Source organism: Sarcophilus harrisii, chromosome 2 (genome assembly GCF_902635505.1).
Source record: "Sarcophilus harrisii chromosome 2, mSarHar1.11, whole genome shotgun sequence".
In the NCBI taxonomy this organism is placed as follows: domain Eukaryota; kingdom Metazoa; phylum Chordata; class Mammalia; order Dasyuromorphia; family Dasyuridae; genus Sarcophilus; species Sarcophilus harrisii.
This window is the reverse complement of record NC_045427.1, coordinates 488928771-488945406: the sequence shown is the minus strand read 5'-3', so window position 1 is coordinate 488945406 and position 16636 is coordinate 488928771. Positions and strand designations below refer to the sequence as shown.

The window sequence follows — 16636 nt, the reverse complement described above, 5'->3', positions numbered from 1 at the left end:
TCCACTCTTTAACTCCCTTCCTTCTAAGGTTACCTTCCATCTATTCTGTAAATATCTTACATTTTTCTTGTCATTTATGTGTTATCTTTCCATTAGAATGTTAACTTCTTGAAGGCAGGGGCTGCTTTTATTCCTAGCATTAAGCACAAATTTTAGTACGCTAAATAAATATCTATTGACTGTCTGGAATAGTTATTAAACATTTACAATGTGCCAAGCACTAGGGATATAAATATAAAAGCAAAGATGGTTCCTGCCTTCAATTAGCTTATATTCTACTAGGGTCAAATCAGGTGGGCCAGGGAGGGTACGTTGGTCCCAAAAGTTACAGGAATTATGAGTGGGAAGTAGATTGAAACACCTCATTTAAAAACAATGGAACTGGAAGGGGGAGAGACTGTAGGTTGTATGTGCTTTATCATTTATCAAAGTGCTTGGCAAAGGTCATACAAAAGATACCTGGGGAACAGAAAGTAAAGAGAAGAATGGCTAGGATTTTCCTGAGATTGTGGGCCAAGAAAGGCAGTCATCAGTGATAAGATTAGGACCACCTATGTCCAATTGTTTGAGAAAGAAGAGAAAATTAAAAACCTGAGGGATCAGCGAAGGTTTCTTATGGGGAAGAGGTTCATAAATTGATCTTTGAAAGAAGTTGGGAATTCTGAGAAGTGAAAATGCAGTTATTGTCTTTACAACTTCATTCTAAAAGCAAAAGATAGAGTGAGGTAAAAGAATGAATGAAAAAGCCCTTACTACTTAATATACTGTGCTAAACTCTAGAGGTATAAATACAGAAACAATTCCTGTCCTCAAGGATTTTGCAAACTAATGTAGGAGACAATACTCAAAGGAGAATAGTGACCAAGGGGTAGGGCAATTTACTTCTGAAAGCTACAGGGATGCTAAGTGAAATTGTAGCAGAATGTAGCATCTAGGAAGCTTGACAGTTGATTTGATCATCATTCATGATTCTATACCTGGGAGAAAAGGAAAGGAGAGAAAATGGAAAGGTAAGACCAAAGTAAGGAGAAAATGTCTGGAGAATAGGGAATGAGGTGAAACATGGTAGCTAGAGCTTTCCTGAGAAAATGATTCTGAAAAGGCAGTCATCTATTAGGATACCGAGATTGTGAGTGAGAAGATTGCCAGAGACTAAGGAGTGAAAATGAAGATATAAGATTACTGACTACCAACAGTAGTCTTTACCTTAGAGTTTCCCAGCAATAAGCCTGGAAATACCCTATATTATCAACATTTTCACTCTCCTCTCTTGGAACCTCTAGCATTTGCAAAATCAGGGCCAAGGAGCCTATCTTTCTAATCACTAACAGAAATGGCTGTAGTGTAATTTGATAGTTCCCTGACTAAGGAAATTTGTACTGCCATATTAGCTTTGTCTCTTCCACTTCATTTACTCTGGTGAACTGCTCTGATTTCCAGCAATTTCAGGGTTTTCATTTCCCCAAGGCTTATAGGTTTTGTTTTAAAGACAAAAGAAAATTAAAATTCCCATATAATCATTGTATCACTTAGGGGTCTGAGAATGATAGACAGGATTACAGATTTAGAACTGGAAGTAAATCTCAAGTGGTTGATGGGGAATTTTAGTGATGGGGAAACTGGGGCCCAGAAAACATTAAGTGACTTACATAACTTCACACAGCAAATGGAAGTGTTGAGATTTGGATTCAAGTCGGCTAATCCCAAACCTAGCACTCTTTTCTTTATATTACAAAAAGCTACACTCATCATGGAAAGATTAAAACTGGTTCTTGTATAAAATTTAACTCGGATCCAAGAAGTAAGTCTTTCAGGAACTGATAGTCTTATTGGGAAGCAAGACTAATGTTTAAAAAAAAAAAAGTGGGATAATTATGGAGTTTGTGAGAAATGCCCAAGAAGTGGAAAAGGAAATTGAAGGAAAAGAGAGAGACATGTCAGCAGGTCAAAGAAAGCTCTAAAGAGGAGGTGGGACTCAATCTGGGCCTTGAAGGATGAGTAGAAGTAAAACAGAAGGAGACAGAGAGCTTTCCAAGTAGGGGAATGGGTCAAGGAAATATATAGGGAAAGGAAAGATCAATTTGGCTAGGGTAGAGGTTCACCTAGGAGAGCAGTGGGGCTGGACTTAGTTTGTAGCTTTCCCTATTTGGGGGATAATAGTTCCCAAGAGTGTTATAACACTGAAATCAATGTGACCCACTGACCAGGGCAAGCCATTTCTTAGGAGAAACTTGAGGGTCTTTTAAAGAGGGTCACATAGGAAATTCTTGAGGGACCTCAAAGACCAGGCCAGGCTGTGGTTTTTCCTGTTCCTATCCCTACATTCCCAATGAGGAGATAGTAACCAGTTCCCCACTGGGTCACAATTCACCTCCACCAACCTAGAAATACTCAACAGCTTTTCGGGCAGTCTAATCCCTGCCCCAGTTATTTAAAATACTATTCACTATCCTGCCCACTTTGGCCAGCTGCTGTCTCAACCTAACAGGTTCCAATGGTGTCATAAACAGGAAATGTTGTTTTTTCTCCCCTTTTCAACATGTTCACTCTCCTCTTCCCACCTCTTCTGGCTCAAATAGAGATGTCCCCAGTGCCCATATGTCACATGGTAGTTTGGGATGTGCAATACAGCCTTAGTCAAGGGTTCTGACCTTTCCTGCTGAGCTGGAGCCTGGGGAAACATGGCAGCAAGTGATCTCAGGCAAGGACAGGGACTCTGCATTTCTCAGTCAATTTGCCGTGCATCTGGCCTGCAGAACTAGAAAAAGGTAACTCACTTATTTTCTTGAGGGGAAGGGCTGGAACCAAGTCATTTTTAGGAGAAACTTAAAACCATAAAATCTTAGAGTTGGATAAGTGAGTTAACCTGGTCTAACTCCCACATTTTAAACCGAGGCCTGGGGAAGGAATGTCCTGGCCAAGGCTGCTCTAGGAGTTATTTGGAAAGCCAGGGCTGTAATCCAGATCTCTTGTCTCCCAAATCACATTGTCATATTACCTCTTTCCCTAAAACTCCAAGTTTATTTACCAGTCAATAGCACCAGCTATTTTCTCTAAGAAGAGGTCCTAGAAGGAATTCACATCTTCATCTGGGAAGCTAGACTGAATTCTGAAAAGTAAAAATATTTCATGTTTTACTAAGAATCTGAACATCTGGTTTGGGATTGGCAGGGGATATGGATGGCAAATGTTAAGGCTACTGTATTAAAGGTGATCTTGCAGGCTATTCTAGGCAGGATGTATACCCTGGCTTGGAAACTACTTTCTTAAAAAAGAGAGAGAGACACAAAGAGAGACAGAGAGACAGAGAGAGACAGAGACAGAGACAGAGACAGAGAGATAGAGAGACAGAGACAGAGACAGAGAGAGACAGAGAGAGGGGGGGAGAGAGAGAGAGAGAGACAGAGAGAGAGAGAAGAAATCTATGCTCTTCTGAGTTGCAGAAAATGTAAATTAAAGTTCTAATAAATAACAAGAGGGGACTAGCCATCCTCTGAGGTTCTTTCCAACTCTAAAGATTCAATGATCTAATGTTTGTTCATTCATTTAATAAACATCTTCCATGTGCCCAGCACAGTGCTTTGCCTCAAAGTAGCAAAAGAAATAAATTGGATATCATATTTACCTTCAAAAGGCTTACAGTCTATTGAGAAGGATAATATATATATATATATATATATACATATATATATATATGGACACAATAACTATAATCCATTACTGCAGTGATTTATAAGAACCAGTATTGCCAAGCAGATAGAGGTTTATCCTTGGAGTTAGAAAGTTTGGGTTTCATTCTTGCCTCTGGCAATACAGGCTGCTGGATTACAGGTAGTCCACTTAGCCGACAAGTTCTTACTAAAATGATAAATTTCAGAAGAGGTCTGTATTTTGGTGGATGGGATTTCTACCCCGAGAGTAAGTAACCTGCACCAGTGGTGTGAAGCTCAACTAGAAACTAAACCATATATAAGGATCCCAGCAGGCTGAATGTTGACTTAGAAAACTATATATTGAAATTATTTACATTCTGTTCGATTTTATTTGTTATTTTTTTAATTTTCCCAATTATATTTAATCTGGTTTGGACCACATTCAAAAATATTGCAGGTTCATGCTTGACAACTCTGTTTTACATCAATAAAACCACAAGCCAAGACATAAAAATCAAGTTCACAGAATGATCCACTAATGACTGAGAGAATTAGAAAAGGCTTAACCATTGAGGGGTGGGGACATACCAAATATCAATAAATGGAGATGGAGGACTAGGAGTTGTCCAGGCATGGAGCACCCAGAGCACAGGAAAAGACTTGGGTCAAGTCGATGAGTTAGAAGAGATGGGGAAAATTAGGCATGAAAGGAGAACAGGAGGAGTAAAACTGAGAGACAGAAGCAGGGTTCAGGCCCCCAGAAGAATCCTGGCAAAACCCAGAGATGGGGCCCCAGAGTTAAGTCTCTAGTCCTCCCACACGAACATAAGGTGATTCAACCCGTCAATCAATGAGTCCACAAGCATTTATGAAATACCTATTATATGTCAGGCACTGTGCAAGGTGCTAGGGACAGAAAGACAAAATGAAACTGTATTTGCTCTCAAGGAGCTTACATTCTATCTGTCACAGGAGATACCATGTATTCTTATCAAATATATATGAAATAAACACATATAAATATAAAGTAATATAGGGGGAGCTGAGAGGAGGCAAGACCTTAGTAACAGATTAGATCTGAATTTATGTCAGAAACCAGGGATCTGAATGGATAGAGTATGAACTGAGTTGGGGAGAGGGGGAAGTTGGAGTTGGGGGGGGGGGCTGCCATACCAGCCAGACCAGGCAGGCCTTATACCCGTAGGGCACCCCGGATGGAAGGGCCAGGATGTTGACATTCTGAGCTGAGTTTACAAGTTTGCAGGGACCGGTTCTAAATGTTAGCAGTATCTGGGAGTCATTAAAATCAGGTCAGAACATCCCACCACCTTCTCTGGGGTGGAGCAAGCCTAGAAAGAATTTGGGGGCAATAGGTTTGGGGCCGGGCAATCTCAAAACAGGGCAGGATTAGGGAAAGGGGCCCTGGTGGCAAGCCTGCCTGACTTTCCTAGAACAAAGCCCACAACATTTCCTGCCCCTCCTACTCTGGGCAACAACTGGCTTGGGCTCTTGTGCATAGCCAGGGCTTAATAATTCTGGAGCTGAATACCTTAGGGAGCCATGATTGACCATGTGAGGACTCCTCCCTCTACCCGCACATATCGAACATTCTCCCAACTGTCCTTGGGAGTTGCTGTGGGCAGAACATTTATCACCACGTGGTTCAGGAAGGTAATGGAGGAAACACCTCCAGCCTCCAGCCCAAGGACCTAACATCTGTTGAGAGGTCACACCTGAAGCCTTTTTTAAAGCTTGGTTGGACCTTCCAGTGTCTTAGAGATCTCAGGGCCACCTTTCCCTTGCCCAACAAGACAGGAAAGTGGAGGATTCTAGTGGAGGGTCTCAAATGTTACTTCTGTGAATGTGGGTGGTACAGTGGGAAGAGCTCTGGACTGGGAGACTGCAGGAGTGGAATGAGGGATGGATATGGGGCCAAAGGACCTGGTTCAAACCCTGGCTTTGCCATTTTATGCCTGTGTGGCCAACAGTCATGTTGAATCTTTTGGATTCAGTTTCGTCTGTAAAATGAGGGGGTTGAACTAGAATTGCATCTCTAAAGCTCTAACCCTAACAATGTGACCTTGGAGATGTCAGCTTCCTTCTCCAGGGAAGTACATCAGTGGAGTTTGCAGACTAGGTTTCTTGGCTGGGGCAAGAAAGCTAAGGAATTTGTACCAGGCTAGAGGCTGTGGTATCTCCTTGGCTCTTGGCTCAGAAACACCTATCCATTTCTCTTACTGTCTTCCCTGTGGAGCTTTTATAGCTTAGTGTCTCTTTCTCTGTCTGAGTCATTCCCATTTGGGAAGGGGATAAATCAAAATTGAGTTCCTCTCCCAGCAACAGCTTGTGCTCTGTTCCCAACCTGATGGATTTCGCCAGCCAAAATTAGAGAGATTCTGGAATTTCTCCCATCTCTCTGCCAACTGCATCTCCCCCATCCCTGTTCCCACCCCCTCAAGAATTTTGCTTAAGTTCTCAGACTCAGTCTCCTGGGAGGAGAGGGTGTTTGATACAAAGAACTGATGACCAAATCTCTCTCTAAGCCCTCTGTGTTGGGGGAGATTCCCAGGATCATATGATTAAGAACTGGAAGAGAAGGTCATTCAGTCCAACCTCTTCATTTTACAGATGAAGAAACAGGGGCCCAGAGAATCCTAGCTGACTTACTTAAGTCCCATAGGTTCCAAGTGCCAGAGCAGAAGTTTGAACCTAGTCCTCTAAATTAAATTGCTGTGTTTCCTCAATCACAGTGCCTCAATTCCCCAACAGGGACCGCCTCCATCCTGTGAACTGAGAAGGAAATTATACTTTTTCTTTTCTTTTTGAGGCAGTTGGGGTTTAAGTGACTTGCCCAGCATCACACAACTAGTAAGTGCTAAGTGTGTAACTCAGGTCCTCCTGACTCCAGGGCTGGTGCTCTATCCACTATACCTTCTAGCTGCCCCAGGAAATCATATTTCAGGAAAGACATTTTGGTGAAGCTGCAGGCCTTCACCTTTGAGTGGAGTGTGGTGAGGTCCTGTGGCCAACCTTTGGCAAAGCCCCACACCTTAGTATGAAGATGGAGATATTGTTACTCTTAAAAAGAAGCACTTATAGGATCCTGGGATCATAGATTTAGATGTAAAAGAGACCTTAGGAACCTCCTCATATTTACAACTGAGGAAACTGAGGCTTTGAGATGTTAAAATGATTTGCCCAGAAGTAGCAAATGCCAGAGTGAAGATTTGAATCCAATTCCTCTGACACAAATTTCAGCATTCTTTTCATGGTTCTGATGTTGTGTTAATTGAAAAATGTATGGGAGAAATTAAATTCAATATTTCCTAAGTATCTATTATGTAAAGGATGCTTTAATAGTAACAGCTCACCTATCTGACACTTTAAGGCTTACAAAGTACTTTCCTCATAATTACTCTTTGAAATTAGTAATATAGATATCATCCCTCCTATTTTATAGATACAGAAACTGATATAGAAATAGACACATTTTTATAAATATAGAAACTGAGACTTAGAGAAGGAAAATGATTTTTGGCTAGGATTTTACAACTAGGAATTGTCAGGTTCAGATCTGAGACCAAGTCCAGCGCTCCTTCCCCTACCCTCCTCAAAGAAAGTAGGGCAGATATTCCTGAAAACACAGCCCAGACATTCTCCGCTTTAAGTGACTAGCTAGAGGTCACAAACAGAATTAGTGACAAGGATGCAACCCAAATCACTTGCCTTCCAGAATCCAGGGTTATTTCCATCACACCCCACAGATTCTTAGGAACATTTGTAGGGACCCAGGTAGACTGGTACCCACTCTCCAGAAGCTTAGAAGGGGCCTGTGATATGGGTTACTGCTCCTTTTAGACCCTCCTCCCCACCTCCTTCCCTCCTGCCATCCCCCTGCCCCCATCCCCTTCAGCCTCCTGTTTGTTCTGCTGACAGAATTCTCTTTATCAGTGAGTAACACACACAGGAAGTCCGGCCTGGAATTGTCCATCCCAATCCTGATTTACAGGAGAAGGGAAGCATAAAAAGCCGCCCTTCCTTGCCTTGAGAGAGGGGCCTCCCATCTCTGCGTGAAGCTGACCACTGCTACCTTACCAGGACAGAGAAGAAGAGGGATGGGAGCAAGGAGGCAGCCTCAGTGCCTCCCTGGAGGAGGAGGAGGTAGCCTGGACAGTGTGATGAAGACCCTGATAGGGTCCAAACTGGGGAGGGAGATGGGTGCAGGGGGCTGAGATGGAGGTGAAGAAGCCATGGGGCTTGGAACAACGGCGGAATCAGGTATGGTTTGGGGAGGTACGGAGTCCAGCTAGGGGAGAGGGGTCCCCAAAAGGGAGGGAAATGGGAACTTGTTAACCCAATAGTTCAATGTTTGTTGAATGTCTTCTATGTAGGATCAGAGAACTATGTACAGATCTCTCTTGCCTCAAATATTTAAACTCCCTTAATGTAGAGAGGAGGATCTTGAGATTCAGAGATCAAAAGGGCTTACCCAAGGTCACACAGCTAGTTAGCTCACAGCCAGGACCAGAATTTGACTCCTTGTCCAACCCATCCTTGACACACTTTTCTGTATTAGTCTTTTTCTTGTAATTCTGAATCTTGTGTCCTAGAGGACAATTTGCAGTAAGTATATAACTGTGTCCTGGCATTTTTCTGTAAAGCAAGAGCTTTATACACAGTGGGTCTTAGATGCTTTTTAGTTGATGAAGGGATACAGGCAGATGCTCTAGGAAAGCATCCTGAGATTGAGATGGTACTATGATGAGGGAGCCTGTGCATAAATTATTACCTAGATCATGCAGCATAGAATGTTCAAGCTGGAAAGAAACTTAGAACCTAGAGCAAAAAATGTAGACCTGGACAATACCTTAGTAATTATTTAATTCCCATGAATTTTCTAGAGGGAATAATGAATTATAGATAGGGGAAGTGACTGGAGCCAGGACTCGGTGACCTTGTGATTATTAAGGTACACAAATAGGTTTTTCTTTTTTTAAAAAACACAACTAAAATGAGAAATGCTCAGGTCACATCCATAGGATTTGATGGCTGTTTCTGAACCAGATGCATATTTTGAGTCAAGAAGGGAGAAGTCATCTGAGAAAAGCCAGGCACCTTTGTCAAACCTAATCTTCAAGATTTTTGTTGTTATTGTTGCTCTCCTTGAATGGGCCCAGGGCCCAGGTGGGTCCTGTCCTCTGTTGTGTCCAGCTTCCTTGCAGCATTAACAATAATCCCTGACCATTTGAACAAGACTTCTAGTTTCCCTCCCAAAAAAATTCATTCACATCTATTTTTTTATTTAAACCTTCCAACCTCCATGTAAAGAAGGCAGGTCAGAAATTATTATTCCCATATTAGAGAGAGAGAAAGTGAGGGTCAAAGAAAAACCAAAACCAACTTGTTCAAAGTCACTCAATGAATCAGCAGCAGAGTCAGCTCTGGGATCCAGATCTCTTGTCTCCCTGCCTGGAAATCTTTCCACTTGGCCACAGCTGAAAGAGCCCGGGGAATTAGAGTTCAGAGAATGAATAATGGCAGGTCAAGGGTTAAATGCCATCAATCCACAGATAAGGGGCATGGAAGAATGGGAGGTTGGAAAGAGGTTTTGTTTCCCTGGGCCTTACTAAGCTAGTTAATGGTTTTGGGCTTTGGAAAAAATAATAAAATGGATTTGCCAATAGATAGTAGGAAAGGGAATCATCCTGTGATTCCTGGCTTTGGGGAACTATTGCTGGCTGGTACTTACTGTGCCTGCTAGGCAGTCCTGGGACCTTAAGTGCTTCTCTTTCGTGTTCTAGTATACTCTTCAAGGTGGCTTATACACTACCAAGCCCTGGGAATGGGTTCCTGGTGGCAGTATCTGAGGGAGGGATGAATCACAGACTCCTGGGATCAAGACTTCCAAGCCCAGCCACCTACCTCTTTAGACCTGAGGGAATCCAGCAGGACAGAACTAAGCAATATCAGAGCATCTCTGGCCGATAGAAATAAATAGCTGTCCTGGGAAGCAGGAATCTAGTTCTCGCTTATTTAGTTACATGATCTTGGGTCACTTAACTTCCCCGGGCATCAGTTTATTTGTCAAAGATGGATAATATAATAATGTCCAATCCTATCTATTTACAGGAGTGATTTTAATCAAACATGAAAATTGATGAGGGGAATTTTGAATAGTATAAAAATAGGTTGTAAATGAAGTGAGAGGAAAGGGGAGCAAAGGAAAAGTGGGAGTGAGGCAGAGGAAGAAAGAGGAAAAAATTGTTAAAACCAGAAGCCAACCATATCCTGACTAATGCCAAAGAGCTCCACAAGAGGTATTCAGGGAGCTTTGCCACAACAGGAAGTAGGTGAGCGAATCATATGTAAGAAGGCACTGGCTGGTAAAAGTCTGCAGACCTTTAAAGCAAAAACTTTCCTGACATTCTTTGTGAAGCGATGGGGGCAAAAGCAGTGATACAGGGAAAGCTAGAGGGTGGGGTTGAGAGAGCAGAGATTCCTGCCCCACTTTACCAAATATAGTTCAAGAATACAAAACTAGAACTTTAAATTCAGAGACAGAAGACCTATTTTTAAATTTATTTTTTATTTTTAATAACATTTTATTTTTCTACTCTGCCCTATTAGCATTTTCCTGACCTAGGATCAGGCATTCTACTTCTCTGGGTCTCAGTTTCCTTATGTATAAAACAGGATTTGAATTAGGTATAGCTAAGGTCTGTACCAGCTCTGAATCCTTTGTATAACCCAGGGTGGAGATTGGTTCCAAATCCCTCAGAGTTGGAATAGACATCAGGAGAAAGAGGAGATTCAGAGCTGTGAGTGATTTAGCCGCCACCAAGACCAGCTCCCTCTTTATATAAAGACAAAGAAACACATTTCCTGAAGTTAAGCGAGTTGTTCAAGCGCAGTCTCATGGCTAACATACCGCAGAGCTGTGATCTGAACCAGGTTCTCTGACTACAATTCAGTGGCCCCTACACCAGCTACATCACCCTGCCCAGATCCCCAACAAGTCAGGTAGGGTGTCCCACCAAATTTGACAATAGTCATGAGAATTATTTTTATTAAAGACCACAAAGTGATGGATGTGCCAGAGCCAACACACCTTCGGCTTGGGCTGGAGAAATACTGAAGGCAGATGTAGATAAACAGCCCATGCTAGCAGAAGGCAAGAACCAGGAGCAAACTCACAAACCAGGTTTTACTTCAAACTTCCAGGGTAAATAAAGGTTCATTATTCATTGACAGCAAGTCTTGGTAATTAGAGTAAATATTGACTAAGCCCAGATCCTTATCCCAAGCTTAAGACTTTCACACCTACTTGGGACAATACAAACATATTATCCGTAATTGCTGAGCATAAGGATCAACCAGGTAGTCTTGAATCTTCAGTCTAAATAAAGCATTAGGGTTGACTAGAGAAATCCAAACAGGAGCACAATTAAAGAATTTGCTAACTGGAGGCACTGAAGTCAGGCTGTGTTCTTAGAATGGGATAATATGAAGCACATCATGGGGAATTGCGCCGTTGACATTCATTTCTACCTTGTTCTAATCAATTTGGGTTTTATTTTAAAATTAAGCAACTTGGTCTTTGGCCAAGGCTATGAGCCACTATATCTTCCTGTTCTTGTTCCAGTAGCAAGCCAGAGGCAACGATTAGAAGGAATCCCAAGAATCCAGACAAATGACTGACCCCCGAAGATCAGGTGAGTAACCACAGAGAAAAGCACACACTATGTCTGACCATCCCACAATAGGTTTTCACAGTGACACACCCAGGACCATATCAGGGAGAGGGGTTTTCTCTTCATTTCCCATCCTCTTACTCCTTAGCTCAGCCATCTGACAGTCCTTTTGGATTCTAACCACTTTCTAGACAAAAGCATCATCCTTGCTATAGTCCCCCTCCTGGGTCATTACCCCTTCCTCCAGAAAAACCAGGAAGCTTCCCAAAGCACAGAATTCTGGCTCAGAGTTAAGCCATTAGACAATGACAGGCAACACAGAGAGGGAGTGGCACTGGGAGTCGGGTACCAAGAGTGCCAAATCTGTTGACAGGAAAACCTAAGTTCAAATCTGGCCTCAGACCTTACTAACTATATAACTCTGGGCAAGTCACTTAACCCTGTTTGTCTCAGTTGCTCATCTGTAAAATGAGCTGAAGATGGAAATAGCAAATCACTCCAATATATTTGCCAAGAAAACCCTAAGAAGGGTCATGAAGAGTTGGACATGACTGAAAAACAACTGAACAACAGCAGCCTTTCCCAGTTTGAGCTTTACAAAAGCTGAAGGATTTAGAGAGGCGAATCACCTAGGAGCTCAACTCTCCCTACCTTTAATTTTACAAATGAAAAATTAATTTAAAAAAAAACCTTGAAGTTCATACAGGTTAAGGGAGTTACCCTAAGGAACTGAATCAGGATTTGAATCTCAATCTTCTGATGCTAAATGTAGTGCTTTTTCCTCCCATTATATTTCTTCCTATTGCTTCCCAAGGGTATCTTTTAAGCATGGGTAGAAAACTTTAGTTTACCAAAAATATTATTTTATGGACCTTATCATTTTTAGCTTAGCTGGTTAGTTTATGTCACTACATCCCAGTTACCTGTAGGTATATATGGGAGGGAAGATGGGGAAGTACTTATTGGCCGCTAGCTGTATCCCTTCAGTCCTTCAATCTAGGTGCATGAATCCCTATTAGAGAAAATGGGAATGTACAGAAATGACTCCAAGAAAGAAATTTTAGTCCTAATGGAGTGTAGTAGTAGATCCAACTCTGAATTCTCAAAATGACTGGTTTTATTTTCTTATCTTTTCATTTTCACTCTCCAAATTAAACTTTTAGAGAGTAAATGTCTAATTCCTCCATAGGACACCTTCCTCAGAGTAGAATTTTGATCTCGTTGAGGAGATTTTGATAGTCCAATCTACTTAAAACTGAGGAAGAAAATATTATAGTACTTTATCAAATTTCAGGGTTGTTACGAAGATAAAGTGAGGCAATATTGTAAAGGTCTACATAAATATTAGTTATTGTTATCATCTGGATCCTTCCTCCCATGCCCATATCCCTAATGCTTTTTCTAATCTCCAAACGAGTATCCAATATTACCCTTCTGGCTTCCCTTGGGAGCTATGAAGCTCGAACTTCAGCCTAAGCCTTTCCAGGAGGGATTGTGGTCTTATTAGGGAAAGCCTGGAATTTCTTAAATTAAAGAACAAAAACCTTTTTTGGACAGTCTCCATTGTACTTCCCCTCTCCTAGCCATACGCCGCCATATACTCCAGGAAAAAGGGTCTCTGGAAGCTGGAAATCAATCTCCCAGCACTAGGGAGGTCCAGAGCTGACAGTGGGGGTGCCGCACCCTCTTCCAGTGACGCTCGGGAAGAGGGCTAGCTCTGGGCATATCGAAGTAGGACAGGCGGCTTAATTCCAGAGGCAGGAAGGTGGGCTGGGCCGGGGAGGGGCGGGGACCCCGCTGCTCACGATCTTGCCCTCCCCTCCAACTACCCTTAAAGCTGGGTGGCCGGGATCCCTATCCCGGGAGAAGCCCTCCCGCCTCCGGGGGAGGGGGCTGTAGGAACGAAGGGCGGAGCAGAGGCGGCCAGGGATAGCCACTCGGTGGGGCCTCCAGGAACCCCTAGTAGCCGGGCACCCCGACAACTTAGCGTGCGCTCCGCGCCGGGACCTCCTCGTGGTGAGTGAAGTCCGGCGCGGGACGCTGGGGGAGAAAGAGGCTGAGATCAGGCAGACCAGGGACCCTTCCCTAGAGAGTACTGTCCTCAGACAGCCGGGGCACCGGACCGAGCCGGGGACAAGAATCTAAGTTTTCTCCTCGTGAGTTGGACTGAATTTGGGGTTTGGGAGGGCCTCAGGCTCAGGCGGCAGACTGGAGGAGGTGGAGATTAAAGGGAGAGGGGAGCCCAAGAGGCCCCGAGAGAGCGAGAGGGAGAGGAGGCGAAGTGGACAGAGGAGGACACTGAGGAGGAACTAGCTGCGGGTGCGGGGGCAGGAGAGGCAGCGGGAGAGGGCAGAAGAGGAAGGAGGCGGAGAGAAAAAAGAGGGGGGACTGAGAGAGGAGGGACAGAGAAGAGAACGGGAGGGGGACAGTTAGCGGACAGGGAAAGGCAGAAGGAATTTAGCTGAAGGACTGAGGGAGCGGGAAGCGGAGGACATAGAGAGGAGGCAGAGTGGAACCGGGAGGAAAGGGAGAGAGGGATGGAGCAGGAAGGTGGAGGGGGAGGGAAGGGAGCAGAGAGGGGCAAAGTGGACAGACGGAGATGGGGGGTAGAGAGAGGAAGCATAAAGCAGGAGGGTTCAGAGAGAATAGAGAAAGAGTAAAAATGGACTAGAAAGGAGAGGGGGGAGGAGGGAGAGGAAGGGACAGGGAGACAGAGAGGGGAGCACGTGAAGCAGAGAGAGGTCAGAGTGAGAGAGGACTAAAAAAGAAAAAAGACAGAGAACTAAGTTCGGATAGAGGAAGATTTTGGGAAACAGAGGGAAGGGGCAGGACTTGGGTCAGAGAACGTGAGATGCTGCGTTTAGATGGAGGAAGATTAAGTTGGTAGAGCAGAAGAGACAGAATAAGGAGACACAAAGAGGAAGTAGTAGAGATGGAGGAAGATGATAGAGGAGAAAGGCAAGAAGGGGGGTGGAGAGAGAGAGAGAGAGAACAAAGGGCAGGGGCAGTAGCAAAGAAATGAATGCTGTGAATGTGCTCTGGGTTGAACAGAGAACTTCCAGACATGGTTTTAGTCTTGAGACACCACAGACGCCACCTTTCCCCACCTTCTCTTTGCTCTCCACGGTCTATTTGCAGGCCAAGTGGAGAGGAGCCAATTCAGAGGGGCAGGATGGGGATACCTGGGTTTGTCCGCCACCTAATCCAAGGCTCACTGGGATACCTGGGGTACTTGGTTGGGCTCAGAGGTGTAAAGGGGTGCTCTTCCCAGAGGTTGTTTGAGCCTTTGGAAAATACCCCATCTGGTGGCCACTGGTGAGAATCCTCAGCTTTAGGGCCCAAAGAAAGTCAAATAGAGATAAAAACCGTCCCATAGTATGGTTCCTGAGCTGGGATCCTATATGGCCTCACCTCCCTGGAAGGTTTAAGATTTCAGCCTAGACTGAGCTACTGCTCAAGGAATCCCTATAACCTGTGGGTCTTTTATAAGACAGCATTCACAGTGTGGAGGAAGGAAGCTGCATGGTACAAAGGGTGTACAGTGACAACAATTATAGAACTTGGGACAGAATCACACTTTGGATTCATATGATTTATTAGATGGTGATGTGGGAAAGTGAAAAGAGAACCTGTTCAAAGGTCAGAGGCTCCAGATTCAAATCTCCTGTCAGATATTACCCTCCTGACATTGGACAAATCACTTAATTTCTCTGCACCTTTGCTTCCTCATCTGTAAAGGCAAGAGGCTGTACTAGCTGGCCTCTGAGATACCTTCTTGCTCTAGATAAACAAGACATGACCAGCACCTGCAAATAAAAGTTTCTACTTAAACCCCCCTACTGGTATCCCAGGACCTTTGATGAGAAGCTCTCATAACCCTCTGAAACCCTGAGATACATTTCCATCCTATCCCTTCTCCCTCCTCTCATAGTCAAATCCTTTAAACCTACAAAAGGGTGGTTTTCTTTAAGATCTATCACCAAGTGCATAAAGGGAAGTAACCTCCCCTCCCTAGATGAACAAAGGGATTTATCCCCCTGATTTGAAGAGGGAGGAAAAGATTGTGAAGAGTTAGAGCTACTGAGATGGTTTCCCTGTCCCCATTCTTTCTGTTGCTGTGAGTGCCCAGACTATCTCAACAGCCCCTGTAGAAAGGAAATTGCTTTTGTATTTAAGGGGGTTGAAAAGTGATCCTATCTGACATTGTTATGTGGGGCCCCAAATTGCTAATTGTATTGCTAGATTTTAAGAATATTTGTGTGGACACTTTCTCCATCTCAGGTTTTATTTTTGGTTTTTTGTTTATTTATGTTTTTCCCCCTGTGGGGTAAAGCATCTTCTGGAATAGGAAAAAGATGAGGGTTTTAAAGGGAACATTTATTGCCTGCCTTTTTATTTTAATAGCCTACCTGATTTCCCTAGTTTTAGTCTCTTCTCTTCAATCCATGCAGCATGGCATGCCAAATTAATATTTTAAATGAATAATCACCTCACTTTCCTGCTCAAAAATCTTCTCTGGCTTCCTGTGCCTTCCAGATCTTTCATTCCAGCATTTGAGATGCTCTTCAATTTGTCCCCATTGCCTCTTTTGTAGACTTATTTCTCACTATTCCCTATTTAAGTACCTTATACTCTATCTGGGGCCAGTCTCCTCACATTCCCAAATTGCACTGATCTTTCTTGCCTTGCTGCTTTGTTTCAATTATTCTTTTTGCCTGAAATATACTTCTTCAAAGGCCCACTTCTTTCAGGAAGACTTCCCTGACTAATATATAACATTTGACTATATTATTTTATATTCTAGTATTTTATATTGATCTGGTCTAATTTTTTATTATTTTAATATTTTATATTGATATGGTCTAATATGGTCTATTTGGTGTGTTCTGGGTGTGAAAGGGAATAGAAGCCAACTCTACTTTCAAGAACCAGCTAGCAGACTGTGTCCCAAAGAATAGAATTTGTAAATCAATAATACAAAAAAATATGGACTCGTAGATGGAATCTCAGAGCATAAAGTGTTGCTGCTAAAAGGGATGTAGAGATCATTTGGTGTATGTTACAGAAGATTGAACTAAGTTCTAAGAAATAAGAAGTGACATACATTCAGTTCTAGTTGTCCTGGAACTTAATACGGGACCCACCAGGTTTTTTCTTTTGTGTCTTTGTGCCCAGCCCTACACTAGGTGCTGTGGGGGAGACAGAAGTTGTTTTGGTACCTAATCTTAAGAACGTCACAGTTTAGTTGTAGTAATGGGGTTGACATCAAAGAAAACAATTCTGTGTTGAACA

The 16636-nt window shown here is 43.2% G+C and overlaps 1 protein-coding gene across 6 annotated transcripts in view; it reads left to right on the top strand.

The window, feature by feature from the left end:
• Positions 1-2641: 2641 nt before the first annotated feature.
• EGFL7 (EGF like domain multiple 7) overlaps positions 2642-16636 on the top strand; it is a 30096-nt gene continuing 16101 nt past the window's right edge. The window contains exons 1-2 of one of the 6 annotated variants that reach the window (XM_031954937.1): positions 2642-2768; positions 11299-11365. The gene's annotated coding sequence lies outside the window, so the exon portion shown is untranslated. The other 5 variants (XM_031954936.1, XM_031954935.1, XM_031954934.1 and 2 more) reach the window with 5 other exon arrangements.